This window comes from Harpegnathos saltator, unplaced genomic scaffold (assembly GCF_003227715.2).
Source record: "Harpegnathos saltator strain DR-91 unplaced genomic scaffold, Hsal_v8.6 scaffold148, whole genome shotgun sequence".
In the NCBI taxonomy this organism is placed as follows: Eukaryota; Metazoa; Arthropoda; class Insecta; order Hymenoptera; family Formicidae; genus Harpegnathos; species Harpegnathos saltator.
Window position 1 is genome coordinate 611,365 of NW_020229926.1, and position 27,032 is coordinate 638,396.

The 27,032-nt window shown below is 53.9% G+C and overlaps 1 protein-coding gene across 3 annotated transcripts in view; it reads right to left on the reverse strand.

Annotated features, from left to right (window-relative positions):
* Positions 1-27,032, reverse strand: part of LOC105187074 (zinc finger protein 608) — a 207,018-nt gene that overhangs the window by 139,008 nt on the left and 40,978 nt on the right. For all 3 annotated transcript variants that reach the window (XR_003112543.1, XR_003112544.1, XR_003112542.1), the window contains exon 2: positions 25,255-25,402. The gene's annotated coding sequence lies outside the window, so the exon portion shown is untranslated. The remainder of the gene's footprint in view (positions 1-25,254; positions 25,403-27,032) is intronic.

The window sequence follows — 27,032 nt, forward strand, 5'->3', positions numbered from 1 at the left end:
GGGACGAGCGAGATATTGGAAAAGAGCAATTTGCGTACGCGACCGGACTGAACGGACATGCCGTAAGCCGTGTTGTCCGTCGACGACGTCAAAAATTCCTCTCTCTCTCTCTCTCTCTCTCTCTCTCTCTCTCTCTCTCTCTCCTCTCTCTCTCTCTCTCTCTCTCTCTCCCCCACGTACGTGGACGTGCGAATGATTAATCGGTTTAAACGCGACAAATGTGAGTATCCTGAGAGATCTGACTGGCCGGAGCGAGTTATTCGCGCGGAATAATAAGCGTATGATCGATCGATCGCGGGCTGACCGATAGCGGGGGCGAGGGCGGGGGTGCGGGGGTTGCAGCGGCGGCGGCGGCCGCTACACAGTATTTTACGGCGATAACATATTAACGGTCTCGGTATTAGGATAATTATGAGATATATTCGTGCGCTCGACGCGTTATCTTCCCATTCCCACCCACCCCCGCCTCTGCCTCCGTTTCGGCGCGAGAGTGTTAACCTTTTTCGAGGAGATATCGATGACGGCGAATCGCGCCGAAAACGCGATACGAGTGAGAAGGGAGGGAGGGAGGGAGAATCACACACGTCGTCGCGGACGGCGGACAAAGCGTCAACTCTTTTGTTCACACTTGTACGCCGCGCCGTCGGCTGAATCCTCGAAATGCAATTCCGCCGGGCTTATTTTCACGTCGACAACAGTACAAAAGTGAACGCGTTTACGATAGCTCGAGAGCTCGAGCGTTGAATGCGTCTGTTTATCGATGCGTTGAAAATCAATCTGCAAGATGGGAGCCGCCGCGAAACGCTGCGTTGCGAAATAATAGGGAGGGAAGGGGGAGGGGGATGTACCGGAACCGTTTCCCGTCGTTACATTCTCCGGATTCAATCGAACCGAATGTACATAATTAATTACTCCCGCAGAGGGGAGGGGGGGGGGAAACGTCCGGTAATCTCGTCAAAATCCGTTCGAATGAATGCATTTCGGTTTCTACGGATTGCCTGATATCACGTCGACGTAAACGTCGATATCCTCGCGTCTCATCCATTAATGTGACCTGATATATCACACGCATGTGTGTGACTGCGTACGTATGCATGTACAACACACATACACACGTATCATGGGATACGAGCGTCGAGCAAAAGCTAAGAGAATGAATTCTCATCGCGAAACGAGCGCTTTGGCGTTTCGACGATACCGGCGTCGTTTCACCGGCGGAGCAGGAGAAAGGAGGAGGAGGAGCAGGAGGAGGAAAATGTAGGCGTGTACGCGAATAGACGCGACAGTGCCCGCGGCCTTTGACTGTCTGAAAAATCCGCAGAGAGAATACGTGAAAATACACTCGGCGATGAATAGAGGAGTCCCCTCGCGTCGAAAACTCGCGATCAAAGACCGGCCGCGCCGCGACTTGCTTCTGCGAGGCGCGTTTTCAACGTTACATATTCCACCGACGAGCGCGCGCTTCAAATTAAACTTGTCGAGAGAAACCCGCCGGTTTACGTCGTGCGCGCGTTTCCCGCGGCGCGAGATCGAAGTTCGATTCGCCGAGGCGTCTGAAATTCTAACGAACTCGGGTTTCAGCGTGCTTGCACGAGTGCCGGAAATGTCGCTCCTTAAAAAGGCCCGGGAGAGCTGGAAATTCTTCACGAGCATGTGCACGCGCGCGCGCACACACACACACACACACGCGCGCACGTCCTGCGTTTCTTTTCAACGCTTTCCGAATTTCCCGTGTGTCTACATTACGAAAATAGCAGAGAGAGAGAGAGAGAGAGAGAGAGAGGCGAGGAACGAGAAAATGCCGGAAAAGGAGAGAGGTGGAAGGATAAAAAGGCAGGAAGGAGCAAGAGAGAGAGAGAGAGAGAGAGAGAGAGAGAGAGAGAGAGAGGCGACAAGGCGAAGGGCGATTTCACGCGCGACCGCGCTCCGACGATCGACTCCCTTGGAGGGCGATTAAAAACGCGTTCGGTTTACTCGACGACACGGACGGGTGTCGCGCGGCAAGAGTCGTTGGCGTATGAGACTCGCACGGTCACAATACCTCGTGCAGGTCGATAAATAATCCGGGGGAGCACCGTCGCGGCTGCCGGGTCCCGTACACACGTATATGCGTGCGTATGTCTGCGTGTATCCTTTGTCCCACGCGGTAATCCGATGTGTCTTTCTCGTCGGAGTAGCGGGCAGAAAAGAGGAGAACCGGCGGTGGCCGCAAGCCGGTGGGAGGAGGGGAGGGTGGCCACGCTGCTCCAAGAGTGACAAAGAGACGCCGCCGGGAAGATGAGAGAAAGAGAAAGGGGACGAAGGGAGACAAAGAGGAAGAGAGTCGAGAGCGAAGGCGGCAAAAGCCAAACGCACTTTATTATTTACGTATTCACACTGACCGGCGACTGTGGAGCGAAATGTGGTGTTGTAGTCGGTAGTAGTAGTGATGTTACCGCGTGGCACACACTCACACGTGGGCTAATGATGAAGAGGAGCGACCACGGATCGACGACGCACTCTCTTACTCTCTCTCACTCACTCATCAGCTCCGCTGATGTCAGACACACACGCGACATGCCTGCAACCACCACGGCTACGTGCACATACACACAAAACACACACACACACACACACACACTTGTGAGCACGATACACACATATACACACGCACGCTCCTCTATATATCCCTCTTTCTCTCACGCTCGCTCTCACCATTCGATGCGACCGACACCAGCCGACTCACTCGCGAAAGAATCCACGTGCCGACGGATACCGCAGGACAACGGGCGGGCGGACTGAAAGACGCGGCGCGAGACCATCGCCATTGACATTTCACACACACACACACACACACTATGCGCCGCAGGTGTGTGCGTTGCCGCCCGGTTGCCGAAAAACCGTCCACGGCGCTCACTAGAAATTGCGCGCGCTCGTCGTTCTGCGCTTCGTCGTATCGGCTCGAACATTTGCCGCTTACTGAACCGGCCATTCCCCCTCTCTCCCTCGCTTCACGTCGCCACCGCCACCGTCGCCGTCGCCGCCGCCGTCGTTGCTCCACCACTACTCCGCGGCTGAGTCTCGACGAGGCTGTGTGCGCTTGCAGTAACGTCGCGCTTCGCTGCTACATTATACAACGCAACACACTACTCCTGCCCGACGCGCAGCGTGCTGACCGTAAAAGTCGCCGCCGCCGCCGCCGTCTCTGTCTTTGGCGAGTCGCGCTTCTCGCGGCGGAAAAGCCGGCGCGCGCGCGACGTTCCGAGCACGTGGAGAGCTCGAGACGCAGTCGAGTCTGAAATCGTATGCGTCTAGAAGAGTCCGGGGTGCAGCGCAAATTCCGAATTAGCTCCGCCGAGCTGAGCCGACAAAGAGCTCGAGCTGAAGAACGACTGTAAGAGCACAGTAGTCGAGGTCCTTCCTCGCTCCACAAGACGATTATTCTTTCTTTTCAAGCAGCGCGGGCGGAATGAAAGCGGACATAGTGATTTAATGACGAACGGTTGCATTTTGCTCTCGATGTTGTGACGGCGGTAAAGGAGGTATCTCCTTGTCTCGGTTTGCAAGTTCTTTTGATAAAAAAAACCACTTTCGATTCTGACACTGAGAAACCGGCTGACAATTGCCAGAATTGAGACCGAAAGCTCCCAATGGTCACGACAAAAGCGCGGGTGCGAGAGAGCGAGCGAGAGAGCGAGAGAGACTGAGAGAGAAACGAAGGGAGACGCACGTTTTCGGCTCGAAGGTCGTCTCACCGGACAAGTCGTTACACGCAGACGAACAATAAACCATCGGTTTAGGACTGTTCACTGGTCCGCCGGCGAAAAGTGCGAAATTGCGAGCCCCGACGATCTGAAGCCGCGGCGAATGAATTTCGCACGAGAGACCCGGGGGAATAGAGACGCCGCCGCCGTGTCCGCGGCGAGCGAGCGGGATATGAGGGGGATGCGGGGGCGGAGGCGGGGGGCAGGCGAGAGCGTCGGAGGTCAGATGGGGAAAACGTGTGACGAGGAGTTGCGCGGTTCAAAAGGAATAGTGTCGCCCCGGCAGGCAGTCTCTTCATTCAGCGGTGCGACTAATTGCGCGATCTTCAGAGCAAGCGAGCGAGTGATGCTTACCAAAGGATGACGACGCGCGGTGCGGCTCCCTCTCCTCCCCCTGCCCCTGTCGTCTTTTCGAGACGCCCCGTCGCCGCTACTGCGCGCGCGCGCGACTCGGTCCGTCCACATTTTTGAAATTCAAATTGCACGCTGCCTCGGCAGATAATGGCTCGCATTCGCGCCGCTCATTTGTTGCGGAACAACGAAGCGCAGGGGCGCGTCCCGCCTGCTCCCGATCCCGGCAGTCTGTTATTCGACACCCTTCTCTGCGCCCTCCCCCTCTCCCCCCTCACCCCTGCCGCCGTCTTCGTCAAACCGCCGAGATGGTGGTCACGCGTCTTGTTCCGAAAGGAAAGAAAAAAAAGGAGAAACCACATTTCGAAGAGCGAAGAACCGGAGCGCGTTCTTCGAAAAGTTGCGATCGCCGAAGTCTCCGAGATGAGGACGATATACCGACGTTGATATTATTATTATTATTGCGCCGAAAGGCGAGATTTGCTCGGGAAGAAACCGCGAGACGATTCTCGAAGAGATCCTCGCCCCCGACGACGACTTGATGTCCCTCGAGTGCCGCTCGTCGTCCGACGAATCAATTTCATACACCGATGCGCACGAAATCTCTATTGGCCGACAAATGAGATTACTCGGGCAGATAGAAATCAGTCGATTAATAACGAGATAAAAGGGACCGGGCGCTGAGAGCGGCCGCCGACACCAACTCGACGGTGTGCGACGCTTTGGCCGACTCCGTCGAGAAAGAGTTACATTACGGAGCACCAGCGCCGTCCGGTTTCTCGATCGTCGATCGAGACGCGCGAGAGCGCACGAGTAAGAGATAAGAATCCGTCGGATAAGAATCGATCGCGCGGCGATCTCGCGCGATAAGACCGCTAGAAACGCGTCTCGCGCTCTTTCCTCCCTTCTTTCGTTCACTCGCTCGCTCGCTCGCTCGCTCTCCCTCCTCCCTGCGGCGCCACGACAGCGAAGCGGCTGGCAAGGCGCGCGCGCGCGCGCGTCAGCCAGCCCCGTCGATGGGTCGTCGTGCGCCTCTGATGACGGTATCCGGGGCGCGTGTCATCGTGAAATTTAGAGCGAAGCCGAATTAGGCGCCCAGGTCATTCGTGTTCGCCGCGCGCGGCTGATTACGCGGCAGATATTACACCGGACGATTCGGCGGTCTTGATGGCCGAGCGCACGGATTATTGAAAACACGAGAAACAGTTGTGGCACAGCGGGGGCACACGTACGTGTGTGTATGTGTGCCTGCGTGCGTGTATGCGTGAACCCTTGACCCTACTCACGGTCGAGCCCGCTGCCAGGTATACCTGCACGCACGCATACCTGCTGAACGCGGATTGGTTCTGCGAAAAACGAGGGGGCGGCCGGCCGGATTAATAGCTGCCGGTAATTCGAAAGTCAAAGCCGCGGTATAACAGTCGACAGATGTTCGCTCGCGTCGACCGCTTTGTCCATTTCTGTTTTGTTTCGTCCTTTTTTCGCCACTGCCCACGCTCACGCCGAGGATGAGGACTGGTGCTCCGATCCCCGCGGAGCCATCGGGCTCGCGGCCCGACGCGGAGGAAAGCGACGCGCGCGCGAAAGACCGAGGCCTCCCCACGCGATTTTACGTAACGCACGTCAATCTGTGTGTATCTTCGCCGCCGCCGCCGCCGCCGCCACCGCCGCTGTCGGCGGCGAAGTCGCACAGGTTCTCGCGTACTGTTATTTATATTTCCGCACGTTGGAACGAGAGCACGACTAATGCCCGCGAAGCTTGGAAGCGGCGCGACGAACACACGCGCCGACGTTGTGCACGTCGAGAATTTTACGTTGAACCATAACGTCATTGAGCGTTTCGATGAAAGAGAAGGAGATAGATAGATAGATAGATAGAGAGAGAGAGAGAGAGAGAGAGAGAGAGAGGGGGGGAGCAAGTTTTCTGTACTTATTAGTAAAATAAATAATCGACCCGAGGGAAGAAAAGCGTCGAAAGAACGGGCGACTTGTTCCATCTCGAATTAACTCGAATTCCGCCTAATTACTATTTCATTCGAATCGCCTTTCCCTCCGCAACGGTTTGCGCCAGCTTTCTCTTTCCCCCGCCGTCAACGGGCGTACATTTTCCACAGTCGCGCGGGACAATCGTCCGTCTGTCTCCGAGTCGCCGAACCGACGACGCCGATTGTCCCTCGCGAGATAACGAAGTAACGCAGTCGAAGCGCAATTCGCAAGGATCGCGCCTCGCAACGACGGCGGAGGGGGAAACGGGACGCTGTTTAATAATAATCGACGGAAACTTCCCAGAGTCCCGGCAGCAGCGGCCGCCTCAACGACGTTCGTAAACATCAAATTACACGGACGCGCTTTAAGTTTCTCGGCTTTTATAACCTTCTCGCGAGCACAGGGAAAAGAGGCAGAAAGGGCGGGAGGAAGGGTGAAAGAGAGAGAGAGAGAGAGAGAGAGAGAGAGAGAGGGTGGGGAGGGTGGGGAGAAAGAAAAGAACTCGGTTTGAACGTTTCCGTGGCCGGTAACGCTTGCGTTTAAATGCGAGAGTCGTATTTGGCCATTATGCGAGAGAGCGTCGCCAGTAAAGTGTGGAAAAATATGCGCGACGGCCGAGACGGTTAAGAAATTGCACGCGAAAACCTCCGCGCGACCGTAAACGAGCGGAAAAGTTTTACGCTCGCTCTTTCTCCTTCTCTTCCCGCTCGCTCCCTCTCCCCCCCCCCGCCGCCGCCCCCTTCGCTCTGCGCGTCTTGCCTCTTTCTCTTACCGCGCGGGCAGCACGCGCGAGCAGAAGGAAAATGCATATTCGCGGAAATGCAGCCGGGAAAACGTGAAAGTTCGTAGTTGGCGCACGTATCCGAAGCCCGGAAAATATGTAGACTCGCGGCCGCGCGCGCGCTCCGCTGCCAACGCGAGTTCTCTTCGTCCGCCGTCGGCGGCCGACGAGAGAGACGGTCACTTCCACACACGCAGCGCTGCGCTGCGCTTCGCTTCGCTTTTCGCCACGTCGCACTTTTAACGAGGCATTTATCGCTATTCGCTGAGAATTCCCGCTACGCGCCCGCCGTCCCACGCGTATCACAAACGCGTCGACTCGAACGAGGTATCGCGAAACGACTTTGACGACGTGTCGTAGCCGTGTCTCTCTCTCTCTCTCTCTCTCTCTCTCTCTTTTTCTCTCTCTTTCTGGCCGTGAATAATGACGGACAGAGCATACGATTAAATGCGTCTCCCACCGACCGCGTCGGCGAAACGACGCGTGGCGATTTTCGCGCGATCGCTGAAGCCGCTTCGAGGCTTTCTACTTACACGATGACGTCATCAATCTCGTCCGACGCCTCGAAAGCTGCGGAGCGCGCGCGCGCGCGCGCGTCGTCCGCTGGATCGCGCCGGCTGAGTGTTAAGGAGGCACTTCACGAGGCCCCTCTTCTTTTACACGTTCTCTTAAAAGGAACAAAAGGGAAGAAAGAGGCGATAGGAATTTCTCACGCGTCACTGCGCGCGCGAGCAGATTCCAAAACGCGCCAGTCCGTCCGTCGTCCGTCGCGCGATGTTCAACTTCGATTTCTCGCGCGCTTTTTCTCCACGGAGATACCCGCCTCCCCCCGCCCGCTCCGCCGTCAAACACACTCTCGTCCTCCTTCGCGGCGCGTCGTGCGCGAGTTCTCAAGACCTCGGGAAATGTTCTCACGTCGGCATTAACCGGCGCGATGTTTACCCTCGCACTTAGTAGCGAGCGCACACTCGCGTCTACGTGTGACCTCTTCTTATCGAACGTATCGCCGACTCGGAAACTAAAAAGACCGCGAGTTGCCGTGCACGCGTCATCGTCTTCCACACACGCCGTGGTGGATCCTCCTCGAGCGAACGAGCAGAGGCTAAAGGAGGAGGGAAGTGTGCGACGCGACGGAACGCGCGGTACAAAAGAGATATTCCGCATTGACACGAATTCACCGGCGGCCCTCGGCAATTACGCATTAGACCTACATAGAAAACATCTGGCGGATCGATGCCGAGGGGCGAGAAACCCTTCTTCTTCCACCGTGCGCGGCTCGCCCTCGTCGCCGGCTCTCGTGTATTCACCGAGAGTAAATTCGTGGAGCGGCGATCAACTGGCGACCGGAAAATCACCGGAATCTCGCGCGGGAGACTCTACACCTCCTCTCTTCCTTCCTCTCCCCCCCCCTCACCCCCTTCTCTCGAGCCTCTGCCGCTCTGCCGCTCGTCAAGTCGCGTTTCCGCAAGAAATTTACTCGCGACGCAAATCGCTTCGCACGAACCGTTCGCGAATCAGAGCTCCCTCTCTTTGTACCCCGCGAGGGCGAAAGAAACAAAAGGAGGGGTTGGGGGGAGGAGGAACTGAAATCGATCGACTTGGAGGAGATTATGATCGCGCGTCACCGGCGTTACCGCGAAAAATGAGGAAACTTTTGCCAGGAAATGCCCGGAGGCATTTGGTCGCTCGTCGCTTCGCGACGCTCGGCCAATGTGAAGTCGCGCGTTTCGCGCGAATAACAAGATGTTAATTGTGCGACTTTGCGTACGGCGGGAAATCCCGAGCGAGATGCTTCGGTCGCGCGACGCGGCGCGGCGCGTCGCGGCGAGAGCGGAGAGGGTACGCTCTCGCGGAAGGAAGGGTGTGTATCGTGAAATTGCGCAATTCTATGCGCGGATTCTATTATCTTACGGAGCGGCGAAAGAAGGAAAGCGCGACGACAAGAAATCGATATCTGGAGAGCATCGCGCGCGCGCGCGCGCGGCCGCACGTATCTGACGTTCAGCGACAAATCCGGCTTATCGCTGTTCACACAGTCACATGTAATACGCATCGCGTATCGGTAATAACATCTACCGAGCCGCTAATATCTACTCGAGCGAGCTGTTTGCACGACCATGGTTATCGCGCTATGCCAACTTAATAAAGAGCAATGAGTCGGCGAGCGAGTGATTTAACCGGCGTGAAAAAAGAAAGAGCGCGACGCGCAAAAGTGCACAGGCAGTACACTTTAAACACGCCGGCCTGTTCGTCCGCGCCTGTCAATTACCAAAATAAATCACGGAGCGAGAGAGAGAAACGCGTGCTGCTGAATATCCGCCTTTGAATTCCCCGGACGTTAATCACCCGGACGATCGAACGAATTCCGCCGCCGCCGCCGCGGGAGAGACGCGCTCGATATTCGCGCGACTGTTAATCGCGTGTATGTGAAACAATTGCGAGGGAGCCGTTTTTGCGAGTGTGCTGCCGCAATGTTATCGCGTTTACTCACACACATCGCTGCTATTGGCTACCTTTTGCCGCACAAAGCGCAACGGAAGATACGAAGCGAAGAGGATAAGCGAATGAATCTCTCTCTCTCTCTCTCTCTCTGTCTCGTGTCTTTCACGGCGCCGTCTCGTTCGCGTTCATCCGCACGTCTGCTTAAATCATTTCCAGCTAATCAATTAGCGTGCGGGTTTCACCTCCGCTCGCTCGCTCGCTCACGAGACCGGCAGAGGCTGCATCGACGCGGCTCGATATCTTCCTCGACGAGCGAACCGAGCTTGATCGAGGGACGTGCTGCAGGCAGCAGGTAGAGGAGACGGAAGTGCGATGAACTCGCGCGCGACGCCAGGCTACGAGGAAGGAAAACGGCGAGTATATACGATGCCGCGGAGAGGACACGTGCGCGAATCGATCTGCTAAAATGGCTCTCGCTGAGCGAAATACCGGCGACCATCAACATCGCATGAATAATGAAGACCGCGGACGGGGTGAAGCTCTCCTTCTCTCTCTCTCTCTCTCTCTCTGTCTGTCTGTCTTTCTCTTTCCGTCTCCGCACGTAACGCCGGAGAGTTCCTCGTTCATTCGCGTACTGTCGTCGCTCGGTGAACACGCGCGCGCGTACACGCACGCACACACTCGGTGAACCATCGAAAAAGGCGTGCGCACATTTTGCGCACATAAAAAGCGAAGCGTAATCGCCGCGAGCGTGCGCCAACAGTTTCTTCGTGCGTGTGCCGGCCGTTAATTCCGTCGGTATTTTTCGCGCGCATAATTTATCGTCGGCTTTTTGCGCGTGATTGCGACTTCTCGGCTTGTCGCAAAAATCGCGTATGTATTTAAATAAAGACGCCAATGCCGCGCGCGCGCGCCATAAGCGCGCCGCGCAGCGCCGGTGGTTATTAGCGAAGCGAGCCCCGTTGTACGTTCAGTTATTTGCGTATGAACTTCTCCGACGGTTCTAACCCTATTCGAGCGAGCGAGAGTATGCGTGTATGTGTGTTTACGTTGTCTCATTAACGTTATCTTTGCACAATTCTATCTCGCGAAACGCTGACATTTTTCCTCTGAAAGTAAACGTACCCGCGTATACGGCAAGAGGGCGCCACACGTGCCGCGATTTCTCGCGTCCAAGGATATTTATTCCTTCGTGGTGAAAAAATTCCGTCTTGCATTCGCGGGAATTATTTATCGTACTTGCGAGGGAAAGAGTGAGAGAGAGAGAGAGAGAGAGGAGGGTGAGAGGGACGGAGGGAAGGCGCGCTGCGTCGCAGAAAGTGCGCAAATAAAAACTCGACGACATTCCGTATCAACAACGGCTTCGCGTTACGATGATTTCCGTGCGCCAGGTGACTCCGTTACGGATCTTCCGGTTGGGATATACGGTATGTACGCGAGAAGACTCGGCTTCCTTCGAAAGAAGAGGGAAGACGTTCTCCGATATCCCTCCGTCATCCTTTTTATCTGCATACCTTCGGGTTAGACGCTTTCGCTCGGCGAGCGTTGAAAGCGCGGAAACGAAACGACGACGACGACGACGTCGGTCAAGAGGAACTCGGTCGCTTAACTATCGCGCGCGGAATAAGACAAACTTTCGCTGTGAATTCCATTTCCACGGCTGTCAGAACAAGAGAAACATCCTCCCTCCCTCCCTCCCTCCCTGACTCGCCTCTCAAGTTTCCGGCGCGCGTTTCATACATTCGGAAGAACCGTGTGACAAGCCGAACAGCTGTAAGTATATTTCCAAGGAGACCGACGAGCGAGCTCGTAAAGATAATCTTTCGCTTGCGTACGCGATATTTTCGCGACAAAGAGCCACCTCAGCTCAGGGCGTGCCCATAAATCGCCTTCTCGTGACAGTTCCGACTGGGAGGGGAAGGAAGCAAGAAGGAAAGGAAGGAAAGATGATCGCGAGGAGGAATCGCCGCTCGAGTCGTCGTCGGTCGACTCGACGATCGGCGCGCGATCGGAAGCAACAACGATAGCACTTATCGACTAGCTTCGATGCTTCGTGCTATCGACGTGTCCTGTCTTGACGCACCGTCAAGCGTCGCTCCACCCGTGTCGATTAGATCGCAATTAGCGGCAAATGGCTGCCGAATATGCCGGCAATTATACATTCGAAATTACTCGAAACTTATTCTCTGACATCTCGTGAGAAAGACAGCGAGAGGGGAAGGGGAGGAATATACCCAGAGAGAAGAGAATAGTCGGATTCGGAGCGTGGTGTCGATAAACGAAACAAGACGCGTCTCCGTGGAATTCACTCTTGAGTCCAATTCTGGGCTCAAGAGTGAATTCCAAACTCTGGGAGGAAAAACCGAAACTTGCAAACCCCAAGAGGCACAACGTCAAAATGTCCAAATGCATTCGACCTGTTCGCTCCCCCCCTCTCCCACCTCCCCCCGTATAAAACATATCCACGCGGGGGAGAAAGCTCTCGCGAGCCGCGGGACTCGAGAGCTTTTGAATGTCAGCGATTTCGAGAGCGAGAGCGATAACGACTACGACGACGACGACGCGCTCGATAACGTCGATTTGTAAGCCGCGATGGCGAGTAAATACCGCTTTTGATAGTCGGTGTCGATACGAAATCACGATTTAGCAAGCTTGCTCGCCTGGCTGGCGGCAGGCGGGAAGGATGTTCCGTGAGCCGGGCGGCTTTCAATTGATCGTTCGGAAAGAGGAACGCTCAAGTACAGTGATTTCGCGCGAGCGCGAGCGGTTCCGAATGGAAGCGCGTGATTACGCGCCAATGATATCTCGCAGCTCGACTGGAAAGCAATGTCTGAGGTTACAAACGTTTTATATAATGAAGCAGTCGTCGTAGTCGTCGTCGAAGCAGACTGCTTAATGGCCAGCCTGCTCCCGCGCGCCGAGTCCCCCGTTGACAAGGCGCTCCGCGATTTTTGCAAATGTTATATGATCATCGATGATTGCTTCAGAGAAATCAATCCGCGTCGTCGTTACATCGCCCGTAAAAGGAGAAACGACGTAATCGTTCGCGATGGTACCGCGATAACGATCACTTCACAGGCCGTCCACCATTCTTTCGTCGTCTTTTCTTTACCGCTCGAGACGGAGAGTCTCTCTCTCTCTCTCTCTCTCTCCCCCCCCTCTCTCTCTCTTTCTCTCTACTGACCTTTACAGCGCGATAAAACAACTCTCGAAATCGCACGAGCGTTCGATACAATACCATTAGGCAGCAATTGATGTCGAGATTCGACACAATCTCGCCGATTAGGCGCAAACATGAAACGGAAACTCGTAAGACGCGCCCTGCTTTCATTTTCACGAGCAAGCTTTGAATTCCCCGACAAAACGAGCCGCGCGTAAATTTATGCGACGGTGCGCGCACTTCGGTTCCGAGAGCGACGAAAGATTCTCCTGCGCATCGATAGAACACGCAACGTGGACGGCATCAGGCGCACGCGCATGCGCGGCTCGTGCATTCGCTTAACTTTTATAACGAGGCAACATTTCTCCGAGAAGAGCAAACATAATTTCTTAATATTCCTTCGCGCGCTCCGTAACGACACCCGAACCGACGTAACCTGCCCGACAACCTCGTCTCTCTCTCTCTCTCTCTCTCTCTCTCTCTCGGCGCAGTCGTATATTCAAATAAGCCCCCCGCGCGCGCGCCCGCGTCGAGAAACCTTCCAATTAAGATCAGTCTCATCCCCGTTATTTATTTACACCGGAAAATACGACGTCTTAATCTCGCGCGTCTTAATCGCGCTCGGTACATCCAACGCAGGCTAGTTAATATTCGCGATATATTCCCACGTACGTACACTATATATATCCGGAGCAAATTACTGCGCTTCCTCCTCCCCCTCACCCCGCTGTCCGAAAATTCGATGCAGCGGCGTCACTCGCATCCACGCACGCGCGTCGCCCTGCACTAGGAAAAATGAATTGTTGCGTGAACCAAAATTTTGTTGTAACGACAAAAGAGTTTAGTTAAAAGATGCCCAATAAAACTGTTTAATTCCTGTAAACAAATATTTTGTTTGTTACGGTTTGTTCGTATAACGTAATACTTTTGTTATAGCAACCAAACAGCTTTAACTTTATACGAATTTTGCTAAAAATATTATAATTTTTTGTTGATACATAAAATCTCAATTTTAGTGCACAGAAAGACAAAATAGTATCCATTAGGCATTATTTTATAGTTGTTATGTAAAATAATATTTCGTTGTTATGTAATTTTTATGGATAAAATTTTTATGGATAACTAAAATACCTGAATTTTTATATGTGAAGTCTAAGAACAAAATCATTTGGTCCCGAGAACAAAGCAGAAAAATATATTTAGTTGAGACAACTAAATATTTTGTTGTATAAAACAAGATATTTGGTTGCTGTTAAAAAATCCCTCGACCAAACAGTTTTGTTAGAGATACTAAATTTTTTTTTTCCTAGCATGCCGAGAACAATCACCGAGCGAAAGAAAAATCGCTGCGCGTCTCTCGTTCAGATAACCAAAGAGAGCCGCAAAGAAATTGCAAAACGAGCGCGCGCGCGCGCGCCTGCAAAATGCATCTGCGAAATATCTCGCAAACATCGCCGCTCGCGGCCGACGCGCTTTGCGTAGCGGTGCACAAAAGCGCCGGGGAAGCTTGCCCGATGCGAAAGCCCGGTCGACCGTCTTCGTCGTCGTGTCGTAATAACGTCGGCGGTCACGCGCGCGCGTATGTGTGTGTGTGTGGTAATCCGCTCTGTGTAACGCCGCCCGGTACATAATACATATGATGCACCGCTCGGCCGCTCGTCATAACTTGCGGCGGCGTTATAAGTTATATGTAGCGGCGCAGATGTGCCGGCCGCGATTGATCCTATTACCGTCGTTGTAAGCATCTATCTGTCACGTACGGCGCGATCGATACCGACCGGAATCTCCATTAAACACGGTCTAGAGCAGAACCGTGTACACATCCGGCGCGCGGCAAACTGCCGCTTCATTAAGTGGCGGCGGCGGCGGCGGAAGGAGCGGAAGGAGGAGGAGATGGAAGAAGAAGAGGAAGAAGAAACTACACGGCACGAGCTAGGAGAGACCTCGAGGTGGATATACGAGCGAGCGGTGACGGGGCTCGCTAAACGCTCGAATCTTAAGGACGTTTATCCCTCGCGAGAGAGTGTCCTCTCTCTCTCTCTCTCTCTCTTTCTCCTCTCCTCTCGTAGCGTCCTCACGTCCTGTCTCGTTACGACCGACCGACCACCGTTTTCCGCTCGTCTTACGCCGCGACTATGTGAAGCGCCGTCGTCTTTCGCAAATTGCATCGCTCGTTAATCGCCGAGGAACTCCCGAAACGGTGCTTCGCGACGGGGGGAGAGCGGCGGAGAGTCCCTGTCGAATTGTCAAGACGGTGTTTCTCGCGACGAGTGTCAACTCGCGACGCGTGCTGTTGGGCTTTGTCTCCGCGCAAATTGGATTAGACGCAAGGTGCCGGAGAGTACATTGGAGTAGATTGGAGAGCATATCGAGTAACGGAGAGAGCACGTGTATAACGGCAATTAAAAGAGCCGCGCAGCGAAAAGGTTGTGCGAATTTTCACCTCGCTCGCTGAGCCTCCGCTGAAACAGCAATTACCGTATGATAAATAAAAAAAGAAAAAAGAAAGAAAGAAAAAGAAAAAAAAAACTGCTGTACTTGAATCTATATAAGCGCGAATCGAGGACGCGATGTAATTCCGCGATATTTCCGCACAATATTTCCGTATTAAAAACCGATATGAACGAGCATCCGATAATTGCATCTCGCAATTATCACTCGTGGATTTTACGGAGTGGTAATTATGTAACGACAGATTATTATACCGAACTTTTTAACCGCGTAAAACGATTACGAATTTTCCGTACACTTTGCGTCACCTCCCTTGCGGCCCCTCCCCCTCCCTTCCCTCTCTTCCTCGGTGCTTCCCATTTCGAAATGAAAGAAAACGTAAGGGAGCGCACAGAAAGCCGGCGGACCCGAGCTGCAGCCAAGCGCTCAATTGGAAAATATCGAGCTGAGAAAACGGTGCTCCGTCGCGCATCTCCGGGATTAACAAAGATTTGAGTCGCCTCGACGGAATCGAGCGCGACCCTTTTCTTCCTCCTTCGCTCCCCAGGAGGAGAATCTTTCGATCACGTTTATCGAACACACACATACACACACATCTCCAACTCGGCGGTGCAGCGTAGGGGTAGCAAGCAGCGTCAGGATAGCGAACGGAACGGAGCAATGCAGAACAGAGCGGAACAGAGGCAAAGCGAAGAACAATACCTATATAGCCGCCGGCTGGAAGGGCGGAGAGCCGATGAGTGAGGGAGAGTGAGAGAGAGAAACGCAGAGAGAGAGAACGCCTCGATGAAGTTTATCCAGCGCGTATATCCCCGTTTACGTATCCTTTGTCCGTGAGGTAATCCAACGGGAGACGTAGGGGGAGGGGGGAGGAGTACGGGGGAGAGAGAGAACACGGAACGAGAGAGAAATGGTTAGAAGGAAGAAGAGCGATAGAGAGAGAGAGAGAGAGAGAGAGAGAGAGAGAGAGAGAGAGAGAGAGAGAGAGAGAGAGAGAGAGCGACGAGCGAAGGACCGGCGGTTTTCACGCTGGGCGCATGCGTGCACGGTTCGTGCGTGTATATGTGCATGTCACAGCGCTCTCGCTCACTCTTCCTCTCTCTCTCTCTCTCTCTCCCTCCCCCTCCCTTCCTCCCCCCTTTCTTTCCTTCCATACCCCTCTTTCTCTCTCCGCCGCTGTTTCTCCTTCCTTCCTGCCTGTGTATATTCGCGTATAAATCTGTCGTGCGGTATACGAGGAGAGGTGGCCTCACCAACAACAGCAGCATCCGTATCCCTTCGAAGAAGAAGACAAATCAGCGTAGCTGACGTCCTCCTACCTCCTTTGCGTCTACGCGTCACGTCGAGAGTGCGTCGTCATCGTCGTCACCGACGGCGTCGCGAAGAAGAGGCTCCGCCGCGCGTATGCACACACACGCAGGCAACACACACGTATCACGTGACACTCGCGCGCGCGCGCGCGCGCACACAACACACACACACACACACATGCAACAGAAAAAGGGAGAGAGAGAGAGAGAGAGAGAGAGAGAGAGAGAAAGAGAACACAGCCGGGACACGCTGATAACGGCGACGTCTTCGACAGCGCTGCTACGCGAAAGTATCGTCACACGCGCGCCGCCGTTGCGCAACACACGAGTGCTGGACTAACGTACGGTGCACGCGCGCGCTAGCGCGGCGCACACACGTAGTACACATCACCGGGCGACCACAGCACGGTGGAGAGAGACGCACTCACTGATTACACACACACGGCCACGACTGCTGCTGCTGCTGCTGCTGCTGCTGCTGCTGCTTCTTCTTCGACGTGTACATACGCGTCGCACGCAACGGCGCGGCGGCGTAGCACACCAGCCGCGAGAAAGGCGAACGACTGTGCGCCAGAGGACTACTCACCGTCGCACAAGGCACACATCGACGTCGATGACGTACGCACGCACGCACACACACATACACACACACACGCGCGCGCGGCAGCAGGACTCCCACCCGGTGTGGAAGCGCGTTCCGATCTCTCTCGTCGTCGCTGCTACTGCACAATCGCGCCTAGCACACTCTCTTCTTCTCTCGCGCGATCACTGCAACCGCGCGTGGCGATCGCGAAATTGCGGGTAGCGCGCGTTTAACGAATCCGAGGAGCGTCGACCGAGCGCGCGAACGTTGCGCGAGCAATGCCGGTTCTCTTGCGGCGAGTCTCTCTCTCTCTCTCGTGAACCGCTTCGCCGTAGCATCGACGGCTCGAGCGCTCGGCGTTTACTGAGGCATCGCCGCTCCCCTCCACCGCCGACGGCCAATACGAGCCGCCAGTGGCGTAGCGCACGGGGGACGCGCGCTCCAGCACCGGCGAGGAGCGGACATCGGAGACGCTCGCTCTGCGCGATCGATCGGACGCGACGCGAGTATCGATAAACCCTGATGGGGCGCGCGCGCGCACACGCACACACATATGCATGTCACAGAGACAGAAATATACAGTCGCACACGTCGTTACAGGAGAAGCAAGCAGTGCGTTTCGGCTATCGCGTTATCGGTAAAACGCGATCCGCCCAAGTAGGTATTTTATTTAAATCGCTGAGCTCGGTGTGTGGCGCAGTGACGTAGCCACGCGTTCGCTCCCGACTGGGAGACACTCGGAATCCGGGGATACAAAGAGAAAGAGAGACAGATACCTCGAGGAATTCGAGCTACGGTTTTCTACATGCTGCTCGAGGACACGCCGTGCAGCAGTTGTGAAATTATCGGTGCACGTGTGCGCCCCCCGACTCGGACGTAATTTCAAAAGAGCTGGTCGATATCACGCGACGCGCTCGCGGCGCAAGCCGGCGGAACAGAGCGGGGAGAGGGGAGAGGGAAGGGAGCGGACCGCGGCTGACGAGGCGCACTCTTTTGGTCGTCTCCAAACAAGAAAATATTTGGAAATGTACTCTGCCGGACATCCGATATCCCCGGCTCTAGCCGCTGTATTTGCCGTGCTGCACACACACACACACACACGCAAACACACACACACACGCACGCACGCACGCACACGCCCATCCACAGCTCGAGATAAGATACATATTTATCAAGCCGTCGGAGAAAATTCAGCACGCGAGAGACCCTCGAGCGATAGATAAGAGTCACGACGAACGAGGGATAAGCTCCTCTGGTCGCAAAGTACCCGAAGTGAGAAAACATTCGTGACTCACGTCCGCGTGGATTGCGACATGTCGATGTGAGTGCACGCACGATTGCGTACGCGCGCAAACCAAACAAATCTCGGGGCCCGTCAATCGTTACTTTTATCTGTGAAAATCGCCTTCCACGCACCAAGATACACAATTGTATAAAGTTTCAGCGAAATTGGTGAGGAGGCTTGTATTCCAGATAAAGAACCGAAACTTCGCTTGTCAATAACTTTTTAATAAACGACGCCCGCCGACTGAAGCATTCGACAAATTACTCAGGAACATGTCCTTGACAACATATATGAAGCCGTCAACGTCGTCGGCGAGGTGTCCGTTAATATGTATAATTACCAAGTGATTTACATCAATATATATATATATATATATATATATATATATATATATGTATATGTATATATCTATCTATTATTAATGAAGTATTTACATAAGTAATGAAGCGTATTAACGTACCAATGACTGGACAGTTGAAATAGGTTACGATTCGGTGTTCGGATATAATTTATCCCAGTGTCTAACCGCAATTAGAAAATTAGTATGTGCTAACGGAAAATAATATAAGTACAAATGCTATGTCTTAATGAATTTATTAACGACTGACCATTATTCTGCCAAACCATAGGTGCATACTTAATTAAATTTTACTTCAACACAAAAGTATCAGATTGAGTATATATCTTTGTTCCAACTAATCGTCAAATATTGGAATTCTTTTGACAGTAATTATTACTTTCATTCATTATAGTTAAAATAAATAGTAAATATTTTTGTTTTTTTTGAAAGTGGTCGGATATTGGGATGTGTCCGGCCGCTGGGACGTTTACCTTACACCCGAGAAGGGAAAAATATGCCCACGCAGAGTAACGAAACTTCCCCTCGCGGCGGGATGCTCCGGAAAGCCAAGCGAAGGAATAATATTCGCCCCTTGCGACGCAACGATGTGCGCGGCGCGTCGATATATCTGATTTATCAATCACACGGCGGAAATTCAATGTATCAGATTTCAAACGGATTCTACAGCAGAGAAAGCCCGCCGAGTCGACGCGACGGCGAGGGTCGAGACTCGGGACGTGTCGCCCCTAACAAGGATACATCTGAGGTTACTTGGCTCTCGCCCTGCTGCCCCGCGCGATGTCGACGAGCTCGGTGTGTACCGCGCGTGAAAATAAGTCGAAGATAAGAGGGTATATCTTCGTCAATTTCGCGTGAGCGCGAATGTCAGCTGAATCGACGGCGCTTTCGCGCCGATTTCGCGCGCCGGGCCGGCGAAGCGGCAGGCCGAGACCAAGCATTTTTGAACGCGGAGAAGAATAGCGAGAGACGGGGGAGGAGACAGGGTGACTGTGTTTTATAACCCTCATTGAATAAATCGGACGGACTCGTGCGAGAAAGTACGGTAATTGCGCGCCAGCTTATTCTCGCCAGATGAAATCTAGCGGAAGGAAGGAAGCGGGTTTGGCAAATTTGCTCGCTTTCCACGCCGGTGGTTTTGTCTCCGCGCGAACGTACATCTCTTCGCGATTCCAACGCGTTCCGCTTCACGCACCTTGCGAAAAGGGAGCGGAAAAGCGCGAAACATCGAATGAGAAGGGTGCATACACACGTTTGGCCGGGCTGCCACCGATGAGCGCGGCGACACAAAGAAACCTCCTCGTGCACGCGCTGTAATATCAATTTACTCGGCAACTACTAGGAGAGATTAATGTCGCTTCTCTCATTAGCATTAATGATGGGGGGAGAGTTTCAGATATAATTAAAATTCTTCCCCCTCGAGTGACGACTCTCCTGAATACGCGATTATCGATGGCTCGACGGAGACGCCAAAGGGGGATAATACGTAGCTTCGAGAGCGAGCGAGAGAGAGAGAGAGAGAGAGAGGCGACGCTTTTAGGACACAATTTAATCGGTTTCACGTAAACGCGGGGATCCACGATATTTAGATAAGCCCGAGCACGAAATTACATTCCCCGAAAGTAGTTCGCCTCGACCATAAAGGGCTTGAGGAGGAAGCGGGGGAGGAGGGGAGAGAAAAGGAGGGAGCGAGCATTCCGAGGCGCTTTCTGACTATGATCGCGCCCCGTCAAGATCGTTAGAGCGACGCGAGACTGACGCGAGAGAAAAACGATTTACCGCCGAGACAGCACTGTGGGCTTATGCAATCCGTCCTCTCTTACGTTTACCGCGGCTTTATCTCGGCTTTATTTAGAACACGTTGGGAGCACCTGCCCGCGCGAGCGAACACGGCTTGGGACAAGACGCCGGCGGTGAGAGCGTTTCTACCACTTCTACTTCCACCACCACCACCACCACCACCATCACCATCAAGAAACGGAGGAGCGCGAGCGGGCGGGCGAGCGAGCGAGCACTGGAAACGTGGCTTAACGATTTCGACGCCGCTGCTACGGTATCGATAGTTCCATCTGCGTCGGATACGCGGTCTTTTATAAGCCCGTGCGCGGATCTACCTGCCTCTCCTCTAAGCGGACTCTGCGCTGACGGGGAGCCTCTTTCATCTTCGTCTACCCGTATTGCTTCCATTGTGCGCGGCTCTCCCTATGCTGTTCGTCGTCTCTCTCTCTTCATGTCGCGTGCGTGTGTGTGTGTGTGTGTAGCTCTTTCTCTCCTTCCTCCTCCACTCTCTCTCTCTCTCTCTCTCTCTCTCTCTCTCCCCCCCCTCTCCCCCCTATCGCCACCCTTCACTCCATTACCTTCCATCACCCTTTTCGTCATCTCGTTCTGCCGTCTGATGTTTGTCCCTCTCTCTCTCTCTCTCTCTTTCTCCCCCGCGAGCGCGTCGGATCTCCCTTTGTATCGTATATACGGGGGATTTGGTAATTGGTAGAACAATTAGAAAGAGAATCGTTTAGGAAGAGGCCACGAGGATTCCCCGGCTACCTCAGAGTGAGTGCCATCCTCGCCTGCCCGAGAGCGCCGGGTTTGTGTATTTTAACGGAATGCGCGAGCGAGTCTCCCGTTTGTTCCTCGAGAACAACTTCGGACACGGGACAACGCCTCGGAGTACTCCTCCGAGGAATTTCCTCCCACTCAGCCGCGTCCCCTCGTTTCAGGTGCTTCCGACGCGTTTTTCAACGGGGAGTCCGAGCGTGATAATTCGTCAAAAGGAGAAGAGAGGAATTCGATCGCGCTTGATGATAACGCTATCAACTACAGAGATCCCTCGCGTGTGCACGACGAGTACGCAAGTCGGGTACCCCGCGGAATGTCACAGATATAAATCGGGGTCTCGGGGAGGAGGGGGTGCGGGGGGGAAGTTAACGATGAATTATTCCAGAAATCTCGTCTCTCTCGCTCGGCCGCGATAGCACCAGAGACAGAGAGAGAGAGAGAGAGAGAGGGGGGGGGGAGAGGCGGAAGGGAGAAAGATAGCGCTTAATTTAATCTTCCGCCGTTCCCTCGAAAATCCAGGTGGACGCGAGTATTCGCGCCCACCCTCGCGGCGCTCACGAGCACGAGCTACGCGATCGATCTTGTTTCGAGGCGAGGAACGAGAGAGTGGTCTCTTTATCGCGCCGGCACGGGGAAAAATTGGAATCACGAGAAACCGCGGCGGCGAAATAAGACGAGGGAGATGCGGCGATGCGATACGCGCGCCGCTCGATCCGACTGCCATTATTTGTTCCAACCGCGCTGCGCCGGGCCGGCGGGCGAGGAGAGTCGATCATTCTCAATTAACGCTCCCCCTCGCGACCGCCGCTAAATTATACCCGTCTCGTACCTTCTGTCTGCCTTCCGCGTGGGCGTCGCGTGTATACATGTACGCGCGCGCGTACACGTGTGTGTGTGTGTGTGTGTATGTGTTTATTAATCTCCGCGTTGCGCTCCGCGCGTTAATTGTCCGTAAATGAGACAGAGATGCGCGTCCGCTCGGCGCGAGAGCTCGGCGAGCTCGGCTCCCGATTCGGCATAAATTCATAATTGATGAGGTTATTTCCGCAACAAGACGTATCCTTTTACATTCATTAATCAAGACTATAGTGTATAGGCGTCGCCGCCGCCGTCGAAACGGTCGAGTCACGCGCTTTGGTCGTCGTCGTCGTCGTCGTCGTCGTTACCGGATCGACGTTAACCTCCGCGAGTCCTCTCGTCCTCTATTCCCGTAACGCGCAGAGTCTCGGCACGTTGCCGCGATAACAATGATAATTGTCGAAGCCGATCGTCGCCTCTCGCCGATTTTCTCGCCCAAGAACAATATCGCGTGCGCGCGGCTGTTTTTCGAGACAGCCGGTTCGATGCGCGGCACAGGTTTCTCGGATTCATTAAAAATGTTCTCACGCGATCCGTCTCTCTCCCCTCTCCCCTCTTCGCGCTTTGTTTCTTTCCTCCTTTTTTTTCCTTGCCCATAGACGCGTTCTATTTTGTTCAACTCTCGCGAGACCGACGCGAGCGGCGGGGTAGTTCGTTCCGCGGCCGCGTAAATGAAAAGTAGACGCGTTGAAAAATGGCACGGTATCGCCGACGGGTTAATTCAATATTGTCGAGGCGGCTGCGTGCGCGGTTGAGTCCCGCGTCGGGCAAATGTATGCACCGGGGGCTCTCTCATAATTCCCGCTTTCCACACTCGTGATATTTTACATCAATTTGCGGAATGGACGGTAATTCGTAATAACGGCGGCCGATCTCCGCAGGACTTCGCGCTCTCGCTCTCTACCGCTCTACCGCTCCACCGTCGCCATATCGTAACGTAAACGCGTAACGCAATGAGGATGCATTAAAGGTAGCGGCGTGTCGGCGACGCAAATTCAAATCACGTCGCGGTCGATAAATACATGGCCGCAGCGCGCTGCAGAAACGCACCGCGCGCTCCGTGCGCTTTATTCACGCTGGCGAGATAAAGCTGATAAAGCGAATACCGGGTATAACTTACACGAGGAAAATCCGAGATAAGGCACTGCTGCACGGCAGGTCGGCGCGATAATCGCGTCTTTCCTATGCAATCGCTCTTTTCCTGTTTGCCCGTCGTCCCCTGCCCGGCGGCGATCGGTCGAACTCGAGAATAAATATGAGGATGCCTGACCTCCTCGCTTTTCTCCGTTTTTCTCTCCTCTTCCAACCCACACGTTCTCCGTGCGCGTTCTTTTCCGTCGATCGCGCGCGAAAAGTCGATTAGGTCGCTCGACGACGTCCGCTTAAATAATAAACGTGACGGCTGTTTCTCCTTGTCCCGTCGGCTCTCTCTCTCTCTCTCTCTCTCTCTCTCTCTCTCTCTCGACGTCGTACAAGCGATTCTTAACTCGCGATTGATTATTTATACTCTCTACGCGGGCCAAGGGGACGCGATTGTTATGCGGTGACCGTGTCATAGGCTTCTTCCGTGTGCGCGTCATTTGCAAACGAGATATGCGCATTTCCACGCCGCGAAATGCGACTCTGTTGCAACTTTTCACCGAGAGACCTCGCGCGAGAACTCCGGAACCACCGGCGATGCCACGTTCGTTTCGGCGAGAGAGGAATTAGCACCTCGACCGCGCCCCAAGTTCTCCACGGATCGAGCGGAGTTCCCAAGGATTTCCCAAGAAGATTCACCAAACTTTCATTTTTCCCGAGGCGTTCACGGCGCGCGAAAGCGGCGGCAAGAGGGGGAGCGCAGTGCGCTAACGAGATCCCTTCGAGTACGTTCGAGCGTCGGTCTCTTTCGGTCGGGGACGGTGGTTTTTCTCCCTTTCACTCGCGGGAGGGATTCGCGGATTTATGACGGGCGCGAGGAGGGCGCGTATTGGACATTCGATATCGATATCGTTGCGCTCGTGGCATTGGCATTATATCGCGCACGTTTCGCGGTTTATCATTCGCGGCGGAGAAAAACAACAACGAGGGGAGAGGCCAGACAGGAAGGGAGGGAGCCGCGTGCGCGCGATCTGTGCACACGGCACAATTATAATTTTTCCGAGCGCGTTTCGGTCGCGGACCTGTGAGGGGAGGGGGGAGGCGAAACGGGTAGCCACCGACGCGATAAAATCGACCTTCGCGCCTCGCGCCGATATAAATCACACAGAGCGACTTTCCAGATGTTGTGCTCGCAACTTTAATGGCCCCCGCCGACTAGCCGTAACAACCTCGCTGCCGCTATAACTGGAAATAAATCGTTCCGAAGCGATCGCTCCCCCTCCGCAGCGGGGCAGGGGCGAGAGATCGATGCGCTCGGTCGACCGACGAGTTGTTGCAATTTAATCTCGCGGAATCCGCGCGCTCGGATCGCCGTAGGATCTGGGACGATTTCGTGTCTTTCTCTCTCTCTCTCTCTCTCTCTCTCTCTCTCTTCCTTTCACGACGATGTTGTTCGCGACGAATCCCGCAACATGACGACGATGGCAGAGGATCGTCCCCGAGGACGATCCTGCGCGACTATACGGGACATCTGGCACAACCTTATTTCGCGTCTCCGCGCCCGCTTGCCCTCTCCCTCCCTCCGGCAGCAAGACCAAGACTTCGCCTACCGCAGAGAAGCCATTAAAGATCTTAGCGTGCAACGGTCGGAAGAATAAAAATTACCGCGGCACGGAAAAGAGGGAGAAGAGAAGCACCCCGGCTGTTGAGGGAACTTTTAACGCGTCGGCTACTTCCGGGAATCCCGACGAGGTCCTGTTAAACCGTTCCTTTGTCTGGCGGGATAATGGCGGAGCCGCGGCGGGGAAAATGTCGAAGCGCTGGTAACATAATTCTTTCTTGCTCTTTGCTTTTTACACCGGGACGCTTCGCTGCAATGTTTCGCGAAGATGCGCGAGACGAGATGGAGAGATCGTGTTCGAACCGAGTGAGGACGCCCGAAAGCGGCCCGCCAAACTTTTCCAACGGGATAAAAGCGGCAAAGGGAGGGAAGGGAGGGAGAAGGATGGCGATGTCTTTCGAGCGCCGTCGACGTCTAAGAAAACTGTAGTGCTAATTGGCTTACAAGCGAACCGGCACTTCGCTAATAATTCACGCTGCTCCCGTTAAAACTCGAGATCTAATTACGTTATCTAAGACCGATTATTTCTCAATGGACAGAAATTATCCGATCGATCGGTCGATCGATCAAAGCTCAATGGGCAGATTTTTGCGGAGTCCGTGGAAACGTCGCGTGCAACGCGAGACGCAGCCGGGAGTATAATATCAGGTTAGGTTAGGTTAAGAAGCTAGAAATATTTATGTACTCACTCTCACTTTGAAGTTGGAACTGAATTTCCTCGCCGTTGCTCGGGGAAATGACAGCGTGTTATCCTTTGACATCCTGAGTCTGATCTTTAAGTAAAGAAGCTTCATCCTCCTCTCGCCGGAGATTGTTTCATCTTCGCCGATGTCTCGTCTGTCAACATGAAATGTAAAATTTATGTACTAAGGGAACGGAAAGAGAGAGACAGAGAGAGAGAGAGAGAGAGACAGAGAGAGAGAGAACGCGAGATTTTATTCAGACATTCTTTTCCCGATTCTTCGCAACGAGCGTCAATTTCTTCAATTAACGACAAGCCTTAGCTTGCCAAGGTATCCGTCTCCCTTCGAGCAAATCTCGTCGGTCCTGGACTTCGCCCTAAACTCGCGGAAACGGAACGAATAGAGCGTCGCGGGACGGCTTGGCCGTTGAACTTCTCGATGCAATCCTGGATTTTCGTGCTCGCTCTGAGAGAGCTCTACATATTAACAGCGGGCGGTAACAACTTCGTAACTGCTCGTCGTCGGTTGTCCGCGAGCTGTTGGCGAACTTCGTCGCAGATAAATTGGAGATACGGGTCGCGGAGCAGTTTACGTGCGATGTATCGCGTTCGCAAAGAGTCCGTGAACTTCGGTACATGTGCGTGTATACGTGTGCGCGTTGAGATGTGAGAACGCGAACGTTAATCAATCGGCTTGCGCACGTAAATTCGCCGTCGCGAAACCGCGAAACCGGGAAGGCTGACCGTGTCGTGCGCTTTCACGGGCTCGTTTACGCGAATCAAAGTCCCAAATCGGCCAATGGCCAAGAAAAGCAGAGAAAAGAGAATCGCAAAGTGTCTCGGATACGGTCGCGAAAAAACTGTTCGTGTTTCAAAAAGCAAGAAAATGAAGATTTTGCGATGTTCCTCTCCTTCTGCAGAAAGAAGGACCCGTCCGTGTGACGGAGCTCCTGTTCCCTCTGATTCTGCTGTTAAATTCGTAAATCGAAATCTCGCGTTGACGCAAGAATTGCACTCCCATTCGGGAGTCATAGTCGGAGAACCAATTTCGCAACAAACTTGGCAGTCGGTTCTGCTCGAAATCTCTGCATCTGCATCGCATTTCGGAAAATCCTGAGAAATTTCCACGCGAGATATCACCGCGGGTGCGCGGTTTTACAAATTGAGAAGGGAATTCAGACTAAACAAATAATCGATATCAGTTCGGATTCGCGTTTATCATCGCGCGCGACGGTCGCGTGGAGAAGGCTCATCGGTATGTATAGGAATTCGCAAATATGGATTGCTCGTCGCTTAAATGCGCCCCGAATAGGGGAAGAAAAGCGAAAGAGTGAGAGAGGGTAGAGGGTGGGAGAGACTCGGCCAAGTGTATCGACAGCACGGATAAGGCGCGGGGGTTAACGATCGTCGCACTTGGGCGATTCAATGAATTCTCGCGTACGCGCGCGCGCGGCTAGAACGATTGATTTTCGCGTGCCGCGACGAGCCCGCGCAAGTAATTACGCAACGTTGACGTTTAACAGAAGCGACATTATTGGATTCTCGTTACTCCGGCGACATTTATTCGCGCCGACGGAACGTCTTTTTCCCCGCGCCGACGCGACGCGAACGAAAACGAGGCGCCTTTGTGCGTGTCATGTACTCTGAATTTATTTCCATGCTCGCGAGGAGGTTCCCGCCGACATACACACACACACACACACACACACACACAAACACAAACAACCCCATCTGTCGAGCTCTTTTTCTCTCTCTTTCTCGGCTTTTCGACTCGTAAATGCGCGC